Source organism: Giraffa tippelskirchi, chromosome 2 (genome assembly GCF_054371585.1).
Source record: "Giraffa tippelskirchi isolate mGirTip1 chromosome 2, T2T-mGirTip1v1.2.pri, whole genome shotgun sequence".
Lineage (NCBI taxonomy): Eukaryota > Metazoa > Chordata > Mammalia > Artiodactyla > Giraffidae > Giraffa > Giraffa tippelskirchi.
The window spans coordinates 38,316,642-38,334,266 of record NC_137276.1 but is presented as its reverse complement, the minus strand read 5'-3'; the positions used below and the strand labels follow the sequence as shown (position 1 = coordinate 38,334,266).

General features: G+C 42.4%; 1 long non-coding RNA gene across 1 annotated transcript in view; it reads left to right on the top strand.

Annotated features, from left to right (window-relative positions):
* The first annotated feature begins 12,976 nt into the window (after positions 1 to 12,976).
* LOC145531870 (uncharacterized) overlaps positions 12,977 to 17,625 on the top strand; it is a 97,708-nt gene continuing 93,059 nt past the window's right edge. Inside the window, exons 1-3 of the long non-coding RNA XR_014072832.1 lie at positions 12,977 to 13,086; positions 13,471 to 13,560; positions 13,847 to 14,035. This is a non-coding gene — a long non-coding RNA (uncharacterized LOC145531870). The remainder of the gene's footprint in view (positions 13,087 to 13,470; positions 13,561 to 13,846; positions 14,036 to 17,625) is intronic.

Here is a 17,625-nt window from a genome sequence, read left to right as displayed (position 1 = left end):
CAGGCCAATATCACTGACAAACATAGATGCAAAAATCCTCAACAAAATTTTGGCTAACAGAATTCAGCAACACATCAAAAAGCTCATACACCATGATCAAGTTGGATTTATTCTAGGAATGCAAGGATTCTTCAATATACACAAATCAATCAGTGTGATACACCATATTAACAAATTGAAAGATAAAAACCACATGATAATCTCAATAGATGCAGAAAAGCCTTTGACAAAATTCAGCACTGATTTATGATTAAAACTCTTTAAAAAATGGGCCTATAAGGAACCTACCTCAACATAGTAAAGGCCATATATGATAAGAGAAAAAATGCAAAAAGGCAAAATGGTTGTCTGAGGAGGTCTTTTCAAACAGCTGTGAAAAAAAGAGAAGCAAAAGGCAAAGGAGAAAAGGAAAGACATACCCATTTGAATGCAGAGTTCCAAAGAACAGCAAGAAGAGATAAGAAAGCCTTCCTCATTGATTATGCAATGAAATAGAGGAAAACAGTAGAATGGGAAAGACGAGAGATCTCTTCAAGAAAATTAGAGATACCAAGGGAACATTTCATGCAAAGATGGGCACAATAAAGGACAGAAATGGTATGGACCTAACAGAAGCAAAAGCTACTAAGAAGAGGTGGCAAGAATACACAGAAGAACTCAACATTCAGAAAGCTAAGATCATGGCATCTGGTCCCATCACTTCATGGCGAATAGATGGGGAAACAGTGGAAACAGTAAGAGACTGTTTTGAGGGGCTCCAAAATCACTGCAAATGGTGATTGCAGCCGTGAAATTAAAAGGTGCTTGCTCCTTGGAAGGAAAGTTAGGACCAACCTAGCACATTAAAAAGCAGAGACATTACTTTGCCAAAAAAGGTCCATATAGTCAAAGCTATGTTTTTTCCAGTAGTCATGTATGGATGTGAGAGCTGGACTATAAAGAAAGCTGAGAGCCAAAGAATTGATGCTTTTGAACTGTGGTGTTGGAGAAGACTCTTGAGAGTCCCTTGGATTGCTAGGAAATCCAACCAGCCCATCCTAAAGGAAATCAGTCTTGAATGTTCATTGGAAGGACTGATGCTGAAGCTGAAACTCCAATACTTTAGCCACCTGATGTGAAAAACTGACTCATTGGAAAAGACCCTGATGCTGTGAAGGATTGAAGATGGAAGGAGAAGGGGATGACAGAGGATGAGACGGTTGGATGGCATCACCGACTCAATGACATGAGTTTGGGTAAGCTCCAGGAGTTGGTGATGGATAGAGAAGCCTGGCGTGCTATAGTCCATGGGGTTGCAAAGAGTCGGACACAACTGAGTGACTGAACTGAACTGATGATAAGCCTGTAGCAAACATTATTCTCCATGGAGAAAAACTGAAAGCATTCCCCCTAAGATTAGGAAGAAGACAAAGATGTCCACTTTCACCACTATTATTCAACATAGTTCTGGAAGTTCTAGCTACTTTCAGAGAAGAAAAAGAAATAAAAGGAATCCAGATTGGGAGAGAAGAAGTAAAGCTCTCACTGTTTGCAGTTGACATGATACTATACATAGAAAACCCTAAAGATAGTATCAGAAAATTACTAGAGCTAATCAGTGAATTTAGCAAAGTTGCAGGATACAAAATCAATACACAGAAATCACTTGCATTTCTATATGCTAACAATGAAAAATCAGAAAGAGAAATTAAGGAATCAATCCCATTTACCATTGCAACAAAAAGAATTAAATATCTAGGAATAAACTTGCCTAAGTAGACAAAATAACTGTACACAGAAAATTATAATATACTATTGAAAAAATCAAAGATGACATAAATAGATGGAGAGAGATTCAATGTTCCTGGGTAGGAAGAATCAATATTGTGAAAATGACTATACTAACAAACACAATCTACAGATTCAATGTGGTCCCTATCAAATTATCAATGGCATTTTTCACAGAACTAGAACAAAAAAATTTCACAATTCATATGAAAACACAAAAGACCTTTTATAGCCAAGGCAGTCTTGAGAAAGAAGAATGGAACTGGAGGAATCAACCTTCCTGACTTCAGATTATACTACAAAGCCACAGTCTTCAAGACAGTATGGCACTGGCACAAAAGCAGAAATATAGACCAATGGAACAAGATAGAAAGCCCAGAAATAAACCCATGCATCTATGGGTACCTTGTTTTTTGACAAAGGCAGCAAGAGTATACAATGGGGCAAAGTCAGCCTCTTCAATAAATGGTGCTGGGAAAACTGGACAGCTCCATGTAAAAGAATGAAATTAGAACACTTCCTAACACCATACACAAAGATAAACTCAAAGTGGATTAAAGACCTAAATGTAAGAGCAGAAACTATAAAACTCTTAGAGGAAAACATAGGCAGAACACTTGATGACATAAATCAAAGCAAGATCCTCTATGACCCACCTCCTAGAGTAATGGAAATAAAAACAAAAGTAAACAAGTGGTACCTGATTAAACTTAAAAGCTTTTGCACAGCAAAGCAAACTATAAGCAAGGTGAAAACACAACCCTCAGAATGGGAGAAAATAATAGCAAATGAAACAACTGCCACAGGATTAATTTCCAAAATATAGAAGCAGCTCATACAACTCAATACCAGAAAAATGAACAACCCAATCAAAAAATGGGAAAAATACCTAAACAGACATTTATCCAAAGAAGACATAGAGATGATTAACAAACACATGAAAAGATGCTCAACATCACTCATTATTAGAGAAATGCAAATCAAAATTATAATGAGATATCACCTCACACCAGTCAGAATGGCCATCATCAAAAAGTCTACAAACAATAAATGCTGGAGAAGGTATGGAGAAAAGGGAATGCTCTTGTACTGTTGGTAGAAATGTAAATCGATATAGCCACTATGGAAGATGGTATGGAGATTCCTTAAAAAACTAGGAATAAAACCACCATATGATCCAACAATCCCAGTCCTAGACATATACCTAAGGAAACCAAAATTTAAAAATGACACATGTATCCCATTGTTCATTGTAGCATTCTTTACAGTAGTAGAACTTGTAAACAACCTAGATATCCATTGACAGATGAACAGATAAAGAAGTTGTGGTACATATACACAATGGAATATTACTCAGCCATAAAAAGGAATGCCTTTGAGTTAGTTCTAATAAGGTGGATGAACCTAGAACCTATTATACAGAGTGAAGTGAGTCAGAAAGAGAAAGATAAATATCATATTCTAATGCATATGTACGGAATCTAGAAAAATGGTACTGAAGAATTTATTTACAGGACATAATGGAGAAACAGACATAGAGAATAGACTTATGGACATGGGGAGAGTGGAGGGGAGGGTGAGATGTATGGAAAGAGTAATGTGGAAACTTACATTGCCATATGTAAAATAGATAGCCATCAGGAATTTGCCGTATGGTTCAGGAAACTCAAACAGGGGCTCTGCATCAACCTAGAGAGGTGGGATGGGGAGGGAGATGGGAGGGAGTTTCAAAAGGGAGGAGATATATGTATACCTATGGCTGATTCATGTTGAGGTTTGACAGAAAACAGCAAAATTCTGTAAAGCAATTATCCTTCAATAAAAAAAAAATAAAAAAAAAAAAACCCAGATCACCAAAGTTGTATTGAAAACTCCTGTGATTATCGTGGTTGAGCAGGGATTATGAGATGGATATTTACTCACTGGGGCTTCCCAGATGATACTAGTGGTAAAGAACCTGTCTGCCAATGCAGGAGACATAAGAGATGAGGGTTTGATCCTTGGGTTGCGAAGATCCCCTGGAGGAAGGCACAGAAACCCACTCCAGTAGTGTTGCCTGGGAAATCCCATGGACAGAGCAGCCTGGTGGGCTATAGTCCATAGGGTCCCAAAGAGTAAGACATGACTGAAGTGACCTACCACGCACACACATTTACCCGCTAGGTAGATCTTGACCCTAGAACTCCTTCATGGCAAACAGAAAGAAGTATGGTTTTCATTAAACTGTGTGCACTGCTACTATACACGACAGAAACTACCCAGGCATACCGCTTCTCTCTCCCTCCTGGAGCTAGTTCTGGATTTGTTCTAGGAAAAGTCTGTGGGTTTAATTTGAAGCCAGTTTATTTTCATTGGTTTTGCAGTTCTTTTGTGGTGCTTTTTAATATGACACAATTTAGGGTTTCCCAAGGTATGTATTGTAAAGCTTTAGTTCAGCCATGGAATAAAAGAAGGAGGGAAGTTCCATGGTCAGGTCATGTGAGCTTTAGGTAAACCACTTTATAGTACACTGTGGAGCCTTTGCTCTGCTCATATGCAATGTGAATTTCTAAAAGGGAGAGAGCTGATGCCGCATTTCCTAAACTCACTTGACCACAGCATGGAGCGTTGCGCTGGACTAGCATCTCCCAGGACACACTATGGGATAGGGCAGCTGAGTGCACACGAGGGCGGCTATCACTCCTCCTCTGTGTAGGAGGGGACGTCTCCCGCCCGGTGCCTCTGGCACATAACGTTGCTCTTCAGGTGACAGGAAAATGACCTGACTGCCAGTGATTCTGTGGTACTCTTGAAGTTGTTAAGAGAACAGATTATTTTAAAGAGCTTCACCTAAGAGAAAGGGAAAGCTTGGCATAGTGTGTATCTAGGTCAGGGGGTCCACAGATGAGAGATGCATGGAGAGACTTCAGGTGCTCTCTAAACCTGGATGGAAACAGGAACCCGTGTCTTCATTTTATCAACATCCGTCCAAAATTTAGCAATTCCTATAGTTATGAATGTGGCAACAGACCTCAGTAATATGAGCAGAACATGTGACTTCATCAGCAATAGAAATCATAGATTAAATATTATGTCACAATTGTTGCAGGTTTCTCAGAATATTATTTATGCTTCTCGTGAGTTTGAAATTATGGTAATTATGATGCCTGTCATTAGATTGATCTTGTTATTAATGTGTTACTAAAGAAGCACATAATCACCAAAGTGTGTGTGTGTGTGTGTGTGTCTTGGCCGCACTGTGCAACATGTAGGATCTTATTTCCCTGACCAGTGATTGAACCTATGCCCCCTACAATGGGATCATGAAGTCCCTACCAAAGTATTTTGATAATAACTTTACCTCTCAAGCACATCACCTGTCCCTTGGTAGGGCTTCATGAATATTGACTAATGTTACCACCAGCCCCATGTGATTGAGCCTTCGTATTTTTTGTGTTAAAATATCTCACTTCACTTCCAACCTCAGAGTAGTAAGACATTTAATACTGATCAAATCAGATCGAATTATTTGCCTTGCTGATTCTTTTGCACATGATATATACTAGAAAACTGCAGCACTTAGAACTTTAACTTGTTTATAAATTCGTTTATGCATTCACCTGTCAAGTATTTGTCAGCCAGGCCCTCTTCCTTGGTCTCTCTTCAGGTAATGTCAATGTGGTTGGAGTGGAAGTAAAGGGGGGAGCAGTAAATGGGAAGAAGTCTTCATAATCTGTTTGTTCAACCTTCATCTCTCCCTGTCCTGTCTCTGTTAACTCCAGAAAATTCAAGGGAAATGTTGCCATTGATTTCTAGCACTGTACCCTGACCCTCGGGGCACTAGGAAAGTTGAAAAACAACACAGGCTCTGTCTACAGTGGTTTTACAGGGTCACTTTCAAGGACTGCGGCACCCGTGTTCTCAGGTTATCTGATCTTTAAGTGCCTTTTTATAATTTATTTTTTAAAATTGGAGTATAATTGCTTTACTATATTGTGTTAGTCTCTGCTGTACAACAATGCAAATCAGCTACAAGTATACATATATCCCCTCCCATTTGAGCCTTCCCCCCACCCCTCTCAGTCATCACAGACCTCTGAGCTGAGTTCCCTGTGCTATAAACAACTTCCCACTAGCTATCTATTAGACACATAGTAGTATATATATATCAATGCTACTCTCCCAATTTGTCCCACCCTCTCTCCACTCTGCTGTGCCCACAAGTCTCTTCTCTACATCTGTGTCTCTATTCCTGCCCTGCAGATAGGTTCTTCAGTACCATTTTTCTAGTTTCAATATAAATGTGTTAATATATGATTCTTATTTTTCTCTTTCTGACTTCACTCAGTATGACAGACTCTGGGTTCATTCACACCACTACAAAGGACCCGATTTTGTTCCTTTTTATAGCTGTGTAATATTCCATTGTCTATATGGACCACATCTTCTTTATTCATTTATCTGTCAATGAACATTTAGGCTGCTTTCATATCCTGGCTATCGTAAACAGGGCTGCAATGAACATTAGTGTACATGTATATTTTTGAATTATGATTTTCTCAGGGTATATGCCCAGTAGTGAAATTGCTGAGTCATGCAGTAGTTTTATTTTTAGTTTTTTTAAGGAAACTCTGTACTGTTCTTCACAGTGGCTGTACCAATTTACATTCCCACCAATAAGATTTATTGTTTATAGATTTTTTGATGGCCATTCTGACTGGTGTGGGGTGATACTTCATTGTAGTTTTGATTTGCATTTCTCCAATAATGACTGATGTTGAGCCATCTTTTCGTGTGTTTGTTGGCCATCTGTATGTCTTCTTTGGAGAAATGTCTATTTAAATCTTCTGCCCATTTTTTATATTTTTTATATTGAGCTGCACGAGCTGTTTGTATGGTTTGGAGATTAATCCTTTGTCAGTTGCTTCATTTGCAAATATTTTCTCCCATTCTGAGAGCTGTCTTTTCGTCTTGGGCTCCTTTGCTGTGCAAGAGCTTTTCAGTTTAATTGGAAATGCCTTTTGTCTAATCTTCTCTGGATTGTTTCAGACAGAAAGTGGAAGTTTGGCCAGGTGAGAATAAAATCTCTAGCAGGTTAAATTGTATCCCCTAAAAGATGTGTCTAGGTCCTAATCTCTGGTGCCTGTGAATGCTAACTTATTTGGAAATAGGGTCCTTGAAGATGTAATTAAACTAAGAATCTTGAAATGAGAACATTCTAGACTTAGGACGGGCCCTAAGTCCAATGATAATGTCCTTATAAGTGACAGAGAAGTGTCCTTATAAGTGACTCAGAGGCACACCAGGAAGAAGGCCATATGGAGACAGAGGCAGAGATTGGAGTATTGCAGCCACAGACAGGGAAATCCAGGAGCCACTGAAAGCTGGAAGAGGCAAGGAAGGATTCTTTCCTAGAGCTTCTGGATGGAATGTGGCCCTGTGGACACCTTTGTTTTGGACTTCTGGCTTCCGGAGTTTTAAGAAAATAGACTTCTCTTATTTTAACTCACCATATTAGTGGCAATAATCAGGAAGCTAGTACATATTCCTCCTCCACTGGATATAGTGTGGAGCACACCAGTGTTCAGCCAGTCCTGTGATTTGAGTGACAGATATTGCTATGGTCTGAACGTTTAGGTCCTCCTCAAATTCATATGTTGAAATCCTAACTCCCCAATGTAGTGGTCTTAGGAGGTGGGGCCTTTGGGAGGTGACTGGGTCATGAGGTGAAGCCTTCATGGATGAGATTAGTGCCCTTGTATAAGAGGCTCCAGAGAGCACCTCCTGCCACATAAGGACACAATGAAAAGATGGTTGCCTATGAACCAGGAAGCAGGCTTTCACCAGACACCAAATGTACTGGCACCCAGATGATGGAATTTTCCAGCCTCCAGAACTGTGAGAAATAAAGTATTGTTTATGAGCCACCCCATCTAGTGTATTTTGTTATAGCAGACTGACTGGACTTAAGAAGACAGGCATTCTTTAGTAGCTTCAGCATATTTTCCATTGATTCAGAGTCCGGCCCCAATTGGCTTGAACTTCATGTATCTATTTCTCTCCAGCCACCCTCTCTCTCTTTTCTTCTACTTTTAGGATAGAATCAAAGGCACCAGGAGACCTAATAATTATTCCTGTCTCATTCAGAGTTGTCTCAATGATCCCTAATCAACCGAGTGACTCTACCTACCTGATCTGATACTGTACAAATAGTTTCTTCCCTCCTCTTGTGAAGGTCAGCAGGCTGGAACTGATGAGGGACTGATGAGAGAAGGAGATGATTGAGGGAGGCCCCTTCTTTCTCTGGACATTGCCCTTGGATCTCACCCCCAAGAACCTCTCTCCAGACTCTGTCCCCCTGCTCATAGGAGAGAGAGAGACTAGGAGCTAACCTGAACACACATAAGCAGGGGAAGAAGGCTTTGTATGGAGGCAGTTGTTACTGATGTGTCCTTGTATGGGGTGGTGCCCTTCCTGGGGCCATTTGCAAAAATGACTAGGAATGTATATGAACTTGGGCAAACTCTGGGAGATGGTGAGGGACAGGGAGGCCTGCTGTGCTACAATCCACAGGGTTGCAAAGAAAAGGACACGACTGGGGAACTGAACAACAACTCTTGGGAAAGAATTTCACCTTAAATTCTTAAGGTAATTTTTAATTTTACCTTAAGCCAGGCCTGGCTTGGGCTTTGAAGGGAGCAGTGAATGTCACCATGGCACATAGAACAGGGAGGAGAAGCCCCATGGGCACTCCATGGAGCTCCCGGACATATCTGGGAGAGAAGGCTAGATCCTGCAACTGTGGGTGGAAAGGAAGCCAGAGAAATAAGGTGTTGTTATCTGTCTCTTCTGTTTCTCTCATGGAGACCCTGGTTTTGACTCCAAAACTGGAATGACCTGGGAAACACTGTGCTGGAGCACATTGAAAAGCAATAAGCTCACTTTTAAAAGCCAATGAAAAGAACTTATAAGACTTGTTGCAATTTAGTGAAATTTATCAATAAAGATAATTTATTTTGCATAGATGTGGATAATAAACTTGAATTACAAAATAAATCTCCAGGGTTAGAACCCAATAAGGGCATCATGGCTTCCCTGATAGCTCAGTTGGTAAGGAATCTGCCTGCAATGCAGGAGACCCTGGTTTGATTCATGGGTCAGGAAGTTCCGCTGGAGAAGGGTTAGACTACCCACTCCATTATTCTGGCCTGGAGAATTCCATGGACTACAGTCCGTGGGGTCGCAAAGAGTCGGACATGACTGAGCAACTTTCACTCACTCACTCAAGGGTATCGTGTCCTTTCTTCTATTTTCATCATAAACTTGCATTCGTATGGCCAAAAGCTACACCTGCAGCAAAAAGGTAGATTTGGTCCTGCCCCCTCCTCCTCTGCTCCCAGGACCAGCTCAGTGATGAAGATGTCTGCTGCTTCAGGGGCCTTCTTGGTTCTCTGAGTGAAAGTACTACTCCAGAAAATGTCTCTGTGGCCCTCCTCTCTACTTTCTGTCTCTCTCAGCCATCTCAGATGTCGAGTATCTGGGAACATCTCAGCATCTCAGGCCTCCACTGACCCAGCAGCTGCTCCCAGAAGAGCAGCTGGGAATCCTGGGGATCAGAGACTCTCACTGGGTGACCTTCAATTGTGAGAAAATGTTCTGGCTTTTCCATCAAGTGCTGTGGTTACTGAGCTACCATGGGCATGGAGCTGTGCTCGGATGTCTGCAGGGCTTCACATAGCCCATCCTCAGAAGTATTTAGGGAGAGAGAACACACACTGCAATTAGAAAAGGAAGAAGAAAGTGATCTCAGTGAGGCAGTAGTGAGTGGTGGCATGAAGTGAGATCTTAATTCCCTGCCCAGGAATTGAACCTGGGTAGCCAGGATGAAAGCTAGGAACCCTAGCCACCAGACCAACAAAGGCTAGAAGCTAGAAGCTAGTTTTTCTTGGATCTTTGCCCCCCAGTGAAAAATGCATTTATCACAGAGGCAGAAATGGTACATGCAGGTACAAAGTTTATTATTAGAGACATAGCACAACAACAAGTGGGAGAGCACACAGAGACACAGTTTGTTGAGACAGAAGCAGGGCAGAGATGCACACCCAGAGAGAAAGGGTGTGGGCTCCCCCCCAGCGAGGAAGAGCACTGCAAAGAGGCGGTTAAGTCATTTATATAGATCAGTTCTTCTCGGTCTTTGTCCTCCTTCAGGACAATTATCTGGTTTCTTTTCCAACACTAGACCTACTCTGGGACCCTCCCCTGGATCTTGAAGTGAAGGCTTCTGGGAGGAGCAAGACTCATTATAGCCTGGAGTTATCCCCTGACTTTTGATTCCAAGGAGCGTTTCTGTGCATGTGTAGTATCTCCGTTATTTTTTACTCAGTGTTTTTGCCTCTCTTTGTCCTTGCCATGATTATTCCCTTGAGATGTACACAAGAGACAAAGACTGGCTATTTACCCTGTTTCTATTGTTACTTCCATTTCTGAGAGCAAACGGGGGGCTGGTTGTAAATTCCTCAGCTGGAGCCCACCTATCTTTTGCCTCAGAAAATGTAAAGAGAAGGCTGGCTGATTGTGAATTTCCAACCTGGACCCTGTCAATCTCCTACCTCAAAAGCAATAGGACAGGGTCATGTAATGGCTAAGAGCTTGGGCTCTGAACTCTCCAGTGGCCCTGGGATGAGTCTCAGAGCTCCTTGGCACCTGGCTGTAAAGGAACTGGCCTCCTGTCCAGTCCTAGGTGCTGGTGGGGGGACCTAGAAAACCGGGAGGAAAGCCCTTCAGGACAGCACAGGTCCCCAGAGGTGTGGGACAGAGGCATGAGCCCTTCACCCACCTGTGTCTGCTCCTGGTTTGCTGTAAGGCTTACAAGAGCTCATTATGAAAAGCAGATAATTAGCACAGCTACTAGCACATAATAATCTCTCAAAAGCAGTACTATTATTGTTTCAACAGCAAGAATTGCCAGACTCCTGAGGATGGAAGCAATTCCTAGAGGGATTCATGAGAAGGAAGAGATTTAGGCAGTAAGAGGCTTCTGGGGTGGGGGACCTGAGAAAAGATGACATCGGGCAGATGTACTGTGAGATGGCTTTGAAAGGGTCATCAAAATATCACCTAGCGACTGGCCTTGGAACTATGGGGGCAGCCTTTGTTAGCAGTCTGTGGCTTTGTTATTGATCAGTGTTCTTTGCCCTCCTTGATCAATAGAAATGGATAGGAGGCCAGACAAGAAATTCAGGCAAGGCTTTATTGGGGCCCCTGCTGCAATAGGGGGGAGTGAGAATAAGTAATAGTTTCCTTGCTCACTCCCTGATGAGGGTGGAGAGTTGATTCCTTTTATGTGGTGAGGGTAGGGGTGGGTCCTGGGGTTGGGCCAGAGGGGTGGCTTAGGTGGTTTGCCCACCCCTTTGGTGGTGTTGTATGCAAGGGGCATGGACAGCACCCTGCTTTTGCTCCCAGCTCTTCAGAAGTGGCAGCTTGGTTTTTGGTCTTTTTGTATCTTACCGTTCATAATTTGCCCCAGCTGCGCATGCACACAGTTCTTTAGTCCCTTATAGCACAGGGAAGCCTGGCATGCTGTGGTCCATGGCATCGCAAAGATCCCAACATGACTTAGCGACTGAACAACTAAGTTTCTTTGTATTTTGTTGCTCAAGGAGACGTCTGTCCAGGTGCAAGCACTACAGCAAAGGGCCCCAGGACCCAGCCTGTCTCAGCTTGAGTCCCACAGACCAGGGGAGCAGGAGGTGTCTTCAGTGGTGGGTTGCTGGGGGAGGGCAGGGCCTGAGGAGAGCCAAGGCCCAGAGGCCAAACTTCAGGGTGTGTTGAGGAACAGTGGGTAAACCCCACCCCTTGCCAGCTGGAGCAGAGGTTTGGTGTAAACTGTAAAATCGAAGAGAGTATTTCTGAGGCTGTGACAGGGAGGAGAAAGCTAAGGGGAGAAGATCAGATTTCCAGGAGGCTTAGAGCAGCCCCAGAGGGAAGTCATGAGCAGGGTGGTGTTGGGGTGTGTGAGGGGGTGGGGTGCAGGATGCCTCCTCAAAGCAGGACTCACGGGGCGAAATCTCTCTCCCAGCCCCACTGAAGTGTACCCTCCTCCCCAGCTAATTCCAGGCTGGCATCACCTTCTACCAACGTAAACAGTGGGGAGGCCTGAGAGCTGCTGCTTACCTTAGCAAACAGAGGCGAGCCTATGCCAGTGAATCCTGAAAAGGATTATGGCTGTAAATTAAAGTTTAGGAAACACAAGAAATGAAACAAGGCCTTTTAACTTGTAGCCCCAAATAGGCAAACTGCTCTGTTCAAGCAATTCAGCCGCCGTGATGCTGGGCGACCGGCAAAACACTGAAAAAGCCTCTTAAAACAGGTTGAGGAACCCACGACGTGACACCATCCTATTAGAAAATGGGCTCCGCATGGCGGCTCACTGCTCCTGCACCCTCCTGGCCGCCAGGGATTCCCTCCTGGCTTCCTGTACACCCAGAATACAACGGCCTCTCCCTTTCCTGTCAGTAGGAACAAGCCCAGAAGGGTGAAGCTGAGAAAAGGTCATTTGTTAGCTTTGGCAGCAGGAGATTGGGTGACCTTGACTAGGGCAGCTTTCACCGGCCCGGGAGAGCAGAGGGTGCCGACGGGCTCCCCCGCTAGGGGGCGTGCTTAGCCGACTCACCGAGGCCTCGGGAACCGGTCTGAAGTGGGGAGGGCGCTCTACCCTCCTCGTCCCCGCCCCGTCTCCACACCCTCTTCACAAGTGAGTTCTTAAAACACCAGTTTTCTTTTGTGTTTCTTATTTCAAAAGGAATATACAGAAAATTTGGAAAAAAACAAAGCAGAAGACCACAGAGGAAAAAAAATTGCTCACAATCCTCGAACTAAGGAATTCCTCTGTTAGCATTTTAGTGTAATGAGTTGATTTTTCTTTTTTTTAATTAAGTGACAGCTGGCATCAGCATTTATCTTTGGGGTGAAATTCTTTTTTTGAGAAAAATAAACGGGTACATTTTCTGGTTCAGTGTGGGAGGACAGTTTGCAGGAAGGAAAGAGATGGGGTGTGGGTGTCCTCTACCAAGGGGATTCAGCGGAAGCTGTATGACCTGGCTTTCTTTCATTTCTTTTTTTTTTTTTTTTTTTGCAGCAAATGCATTTGTTGCATTGTGTGACTGGATATTTTGGGGCTGTGCGGAGATATTAATTTCAAGCCTAGATCAATACAAGCAGCGTAAGCATAGAGTGGGAAGAAGGAACTCGGGGGGCCATGAACACAGAAATTCAGGGTGAAGCTGCAGAAATCTGGGGGCAGGCATTTGGACTTCCACAGTCTGTGTTGGACTGACAGGGGTAAGTCAGCTATATCCAGAAATCTGGGGAAGGAAAACATCCATGCTAGAAATTTATCATTAGCATCAAAATTTATCATTAGGATCGTTTTTGCTTTTTTGATTGCAACGTGCCTGACATTAAACTTTTGACCACTGAGGCGTCCACATCAAAGACATCCATCTCCAACAGACACATTGCCAGCTACACTAGATACAAGAGCCAGATCTGATCCACCCATGAAGTTCCCTCTTTTTTTTTTTCCAGAAAACTCTGGTTGTGGTAGATAACCAACGGTTCGTTTGACTGACCTTTTGTTTTCCCTTCTTGAGCTTTAATTCTGGATTTTATGATTTGTTTTTGGAAGAGGGTACTGAATTTATTACTTATTTTTGTTAACTGCAGGGACATAGACAGAAATTCTTAACTTTTCCTGTATCGCTGATAGAAATGTGACTGACTCAGGTTCTCGGACTCTTTAATCACTGGAAATTGGTAAGGGGCCAGAGGAGGAATTCAGGCAAGGCTTTATTGACATTCAGGTGCTCCTGTTTGTTCCCAAGGCGGGGCAAGCTGATACCTTAAATGAGATGGGTGTTGAGGCAGGTGGGTGGGATTGGAGGGGTGGCTTGGGTGGTCTGCACACTCCCTTGGTGGTGCTGTGTTTACAGATTTTGTGGGGTACCCTGCTTTTGCACCTCAAGAGTGGCAGTTGGTTTGTGACAGTTTTGTGTCTTGTTTGTAATTTGCCCCAACTGCTCACTTATGCAGTTATTTTTAGTCTCTTACAGTTTCTTTGTATTCTGTTGCTCAAGAGAATGGAGGAGACATTTGTCAAGGTGCAAACCCTCTGGTAAAAGTTTCCAGATCCCAAGTCCCACGTTGCAGCCTATCAGAAATAACGACAAAGTGCAAAAATACAAGATTCTGGAGGAAGAGTAAAGTTCTTCTACAGCTTGATTTTACTCAAGTAAGTTGGGACTCTTGATTCACAGGGACTTTTGGGGATATTTATGCTTCATCTCTTTTTCTCTTGAATTTGTTTTTCTTTTGTAGGTTTTGCTTTGAGTACCTTTATTGTTCTCTTCTTTCCCGTTTTTGTGCTATGTTCTTATCTTTTTAAAAATTGTCCTTTTTTACTAGCTATTTTTTTTTAAATTTCAAATTTATTTTTTAATTGAAGGATAATTGTTTTACAGAATTGTGTTGGTTTCTGCCAAACATCAACATGAATGAGCCCTCAGTATACATATGGCCCCTCCCTCTTGAACCTCCCTCCCTCCCACCTCCCTCCCTCCCATCTCCCTCCCCATCCCACCCCTCTAGGTTGTTACAGAACCCCCGTTTGAGTTCCCTGAGTCATACAGAAAATTCCCATTGGCTATGTATTTACATATGGTAATGTAACTTTTCATGTTACTCTTACTAGCTATTTTGAATGCTTATTTCAATTGCCCTGTTTTTTGGATTTGCTCATTTAAGATATTTTTATCTCTATTATTGTAGCTATATCTCACAAGTTTTTAAATGTAATGTGTTCTTTCTCATTCTGTTATTATTTAGAACATTTTTCTTTTCCCTCCAGTTTTATTGAGATATAATTGACATATACTTGTATGTGTCATGTATAAGCTCACTGCATAAATTTGGGGCTTCCCTGGTGGCTCAGACGGTAAAGAATCTGCCTGCAATGTGGGAGACCTGGGTTCGATCCTTGGGTTGGGAATATCCTCTGGAAAAGGGAATGGCTCCCCACTCCAGTATTCTTGCCTAGAGAATTCCATGGATGGAGAAGTCTGGTGGGTAAAGTCCATGAGTTCACAAAGAGTTGGACATAACTAAGCAACTGAACACACACACACATGCTGCATAAATTTAAGGTGTACAGCATAATGATTTAACTTACATATGTCATGAAATGATTACCACAATAAATTTACTGAACATCCATAATCTCATATGGATACAAAATAAAAGAAAAAGAAAAAAGTTTTTCCTTGTGATAGGAACTCACACTTTAATCTCTTAACAACTTTCATGTATAGCATATAGCCATGTTAGTTATATTAATCGTGTTGTACACTGCATACCTAGTACTTATTTATCTTGTAACTGAAAGTTTGTATCTTTTGACGATTTTGAACATATAAAAATATTACATAATTATTGAATATATTCCACAAGCTGTACATTTCATCCCTGTAATTCATGTATTTTGTAACTGGAAGTTGACATCTCGTAATTTCCCTCACTTATTTCACTTATACCTCTTCCCACTGGCATCCGCCTCGTTGTTCTCTGTACCTGTGACTCAGTTTCTGTTTTGTTATGTTTGTTCATTTGTTTTGTTTTTAATCTTCCACATATAAGTGAAATCATACAGTATTGTCTTTCTCTGTCTGACTTAGTTCACTTAGTATGATAATCTCTAGGTCCACCTGTGTTGCTGCAAGTGGCATTATTTCATTCTTTTTTATGGCTGAATAATACTCCTTTGTATATATATATGCCACATCTTTATTCATTCATGTATCAATACACACTTAGATTGTTTCCATCCAGATCTTATATTTTAAATTCATCAGTAAAGAGTGAAACTGGGAAGCAGTAGGCATCCCACCCTTGACCCCAATAGAGGGGGAAATCCAGACCCTTTTTCTATTTCTCTCTCTCTCTGTCTACCTGTGACCTCTCCATGTGGTCTCAGGTCTGCCACATACTTTCCAGGACATGTGAATAATAAGCCTTGATTTTTTTCAAAGTTTCCTGAAATTTTTTCAAAATTTCCTGTTTATGAGGGTATCTTGCAATTACAGTAAGAACCACAAGGGTCAGCCCACCTAAAATATTGACTCCATAAAGGAAATGTCTGCAGGGCTCGCCACAAGTAGTACAGGCCCAGTCTAATGTCCTCAGACATTTCTAGTTAGTAGCATCACTGTCAATAGGCTGAGACAATATTGTTATTTTATATATATATATATACATACATATACATATATATATACACACACACACACAGTTTTTATCTTGTTATACTTTTTCTTATTTTATACTCTTGAGTATTTTCCCTGTCCATTAAAAAAAATATATATATATGCGTGTGTGTGTAAATATATATATCTGTTCACACAGGTATATAATATACACAACATATATACATATGTGTATAAATACATGTACAAAACTTAAAATGGTTAAAAATTGCAATATTCTGTCATTTGGATGAAATTCTGATGCCTAAATTTGGATGTTGAGTGTATTTGTATGGCAGTAGGTATTAAAGATTTTGAAGTATTAAATTAAAGAAGACCTGATTTTGAGGTCAGGGGTTGAATTTTCACTTCTGAAATATCTTCCACAGCTCTGGCCTTTCCTGCTCCAGAAGATCCCCCAGAAGCACCTGGGTACAGTGGTGACCATTCATGCATTGTGCTGCCGCTGTGTTCAGTCACTTCAGCATGGCTGACTCTTCGCGACCCCATGGACTGTAGTGTGCCAGGCTCCTCGGTCCCTGGGATTTTCCAGGCAAGAATACTGGAGTGAGTTGCCATTTCCTTCTCCAATTCTTGCATCACACTGGGCTATTTCGGTTGTGTGTTTCTACTTCCTCTACTATACCAGGAGCTCCCTGATCTTAGGACACCTCACGTTTCACATTTGCAGCACAGTGTCAGGCATATTATGTAGGTTCAGGACACATTTTAAATAAACATGAGTATTGAGTCATTGAGCAGACCCCCCCCTCCCACCCCAAGTCATGGGCAGACCTCCCCTCCATCAAGCTTCTCCTGTTCTGATGAAGCGGCATTCGAAACTGACAGTTAAGTCTGCTCCCCACACTACTTGGATGAGCCCTGAGGAGGCGCGCTTTCGTGATTCCTGCATCCTAATTGGACTTAGGAGGAGCCTGGTAGGCTACAGTCCATGGGGTCGCTACGAGTCAGACACGACTGAGCGACTTCACTTTCCCTTTTCCCTTTCCCCTTTCATGCACTGGAGAAGGAAATGGCAACCCACTCCAGTATTCTTGCCTGGAGAATCCTAGGGACGGCGGAGCCTGGTGAGCTGTCGTCTATGGGGTCGCACAGAGTCGGACACGACTGAAGCGACTTAGCAGCAGCAGCAGATTCTTTTCATGTGTGACACCCAGTGGGTTTTTTTAGGAATATTTTGTATGGTCGTTGTTCTGCTTTCTGAAGCTGAAAGTGAGTGGTGGAGGAGATGGGGAAAGAGGGGACAGACTGAGGTTTTCTGCTGCCATGCCTTGATATTCAGTTATTATTTTGACTTTGGGTTCAGTTCAGTTCAGTCGCTCAGTCGTGTCCGACTCTTTGCGATCCCATGAATTGCAGCACGCCAGGCCTCCCTGTCCATCACCAACTCCCGGAGTCCACCCAAACCCATGTCCATCGAGTCAGTGATGCCATCCAACCATCTCATCCTCTGTCGTCCCCTTCTCCTCCCGCCCCCAATCCTACCCAGCATCAGGGTCTTTTCCAATGAGTCAACCCTTCGCATGAGGGTTGGTAAGTATTAAAGATTGAATCCTAATTCTGA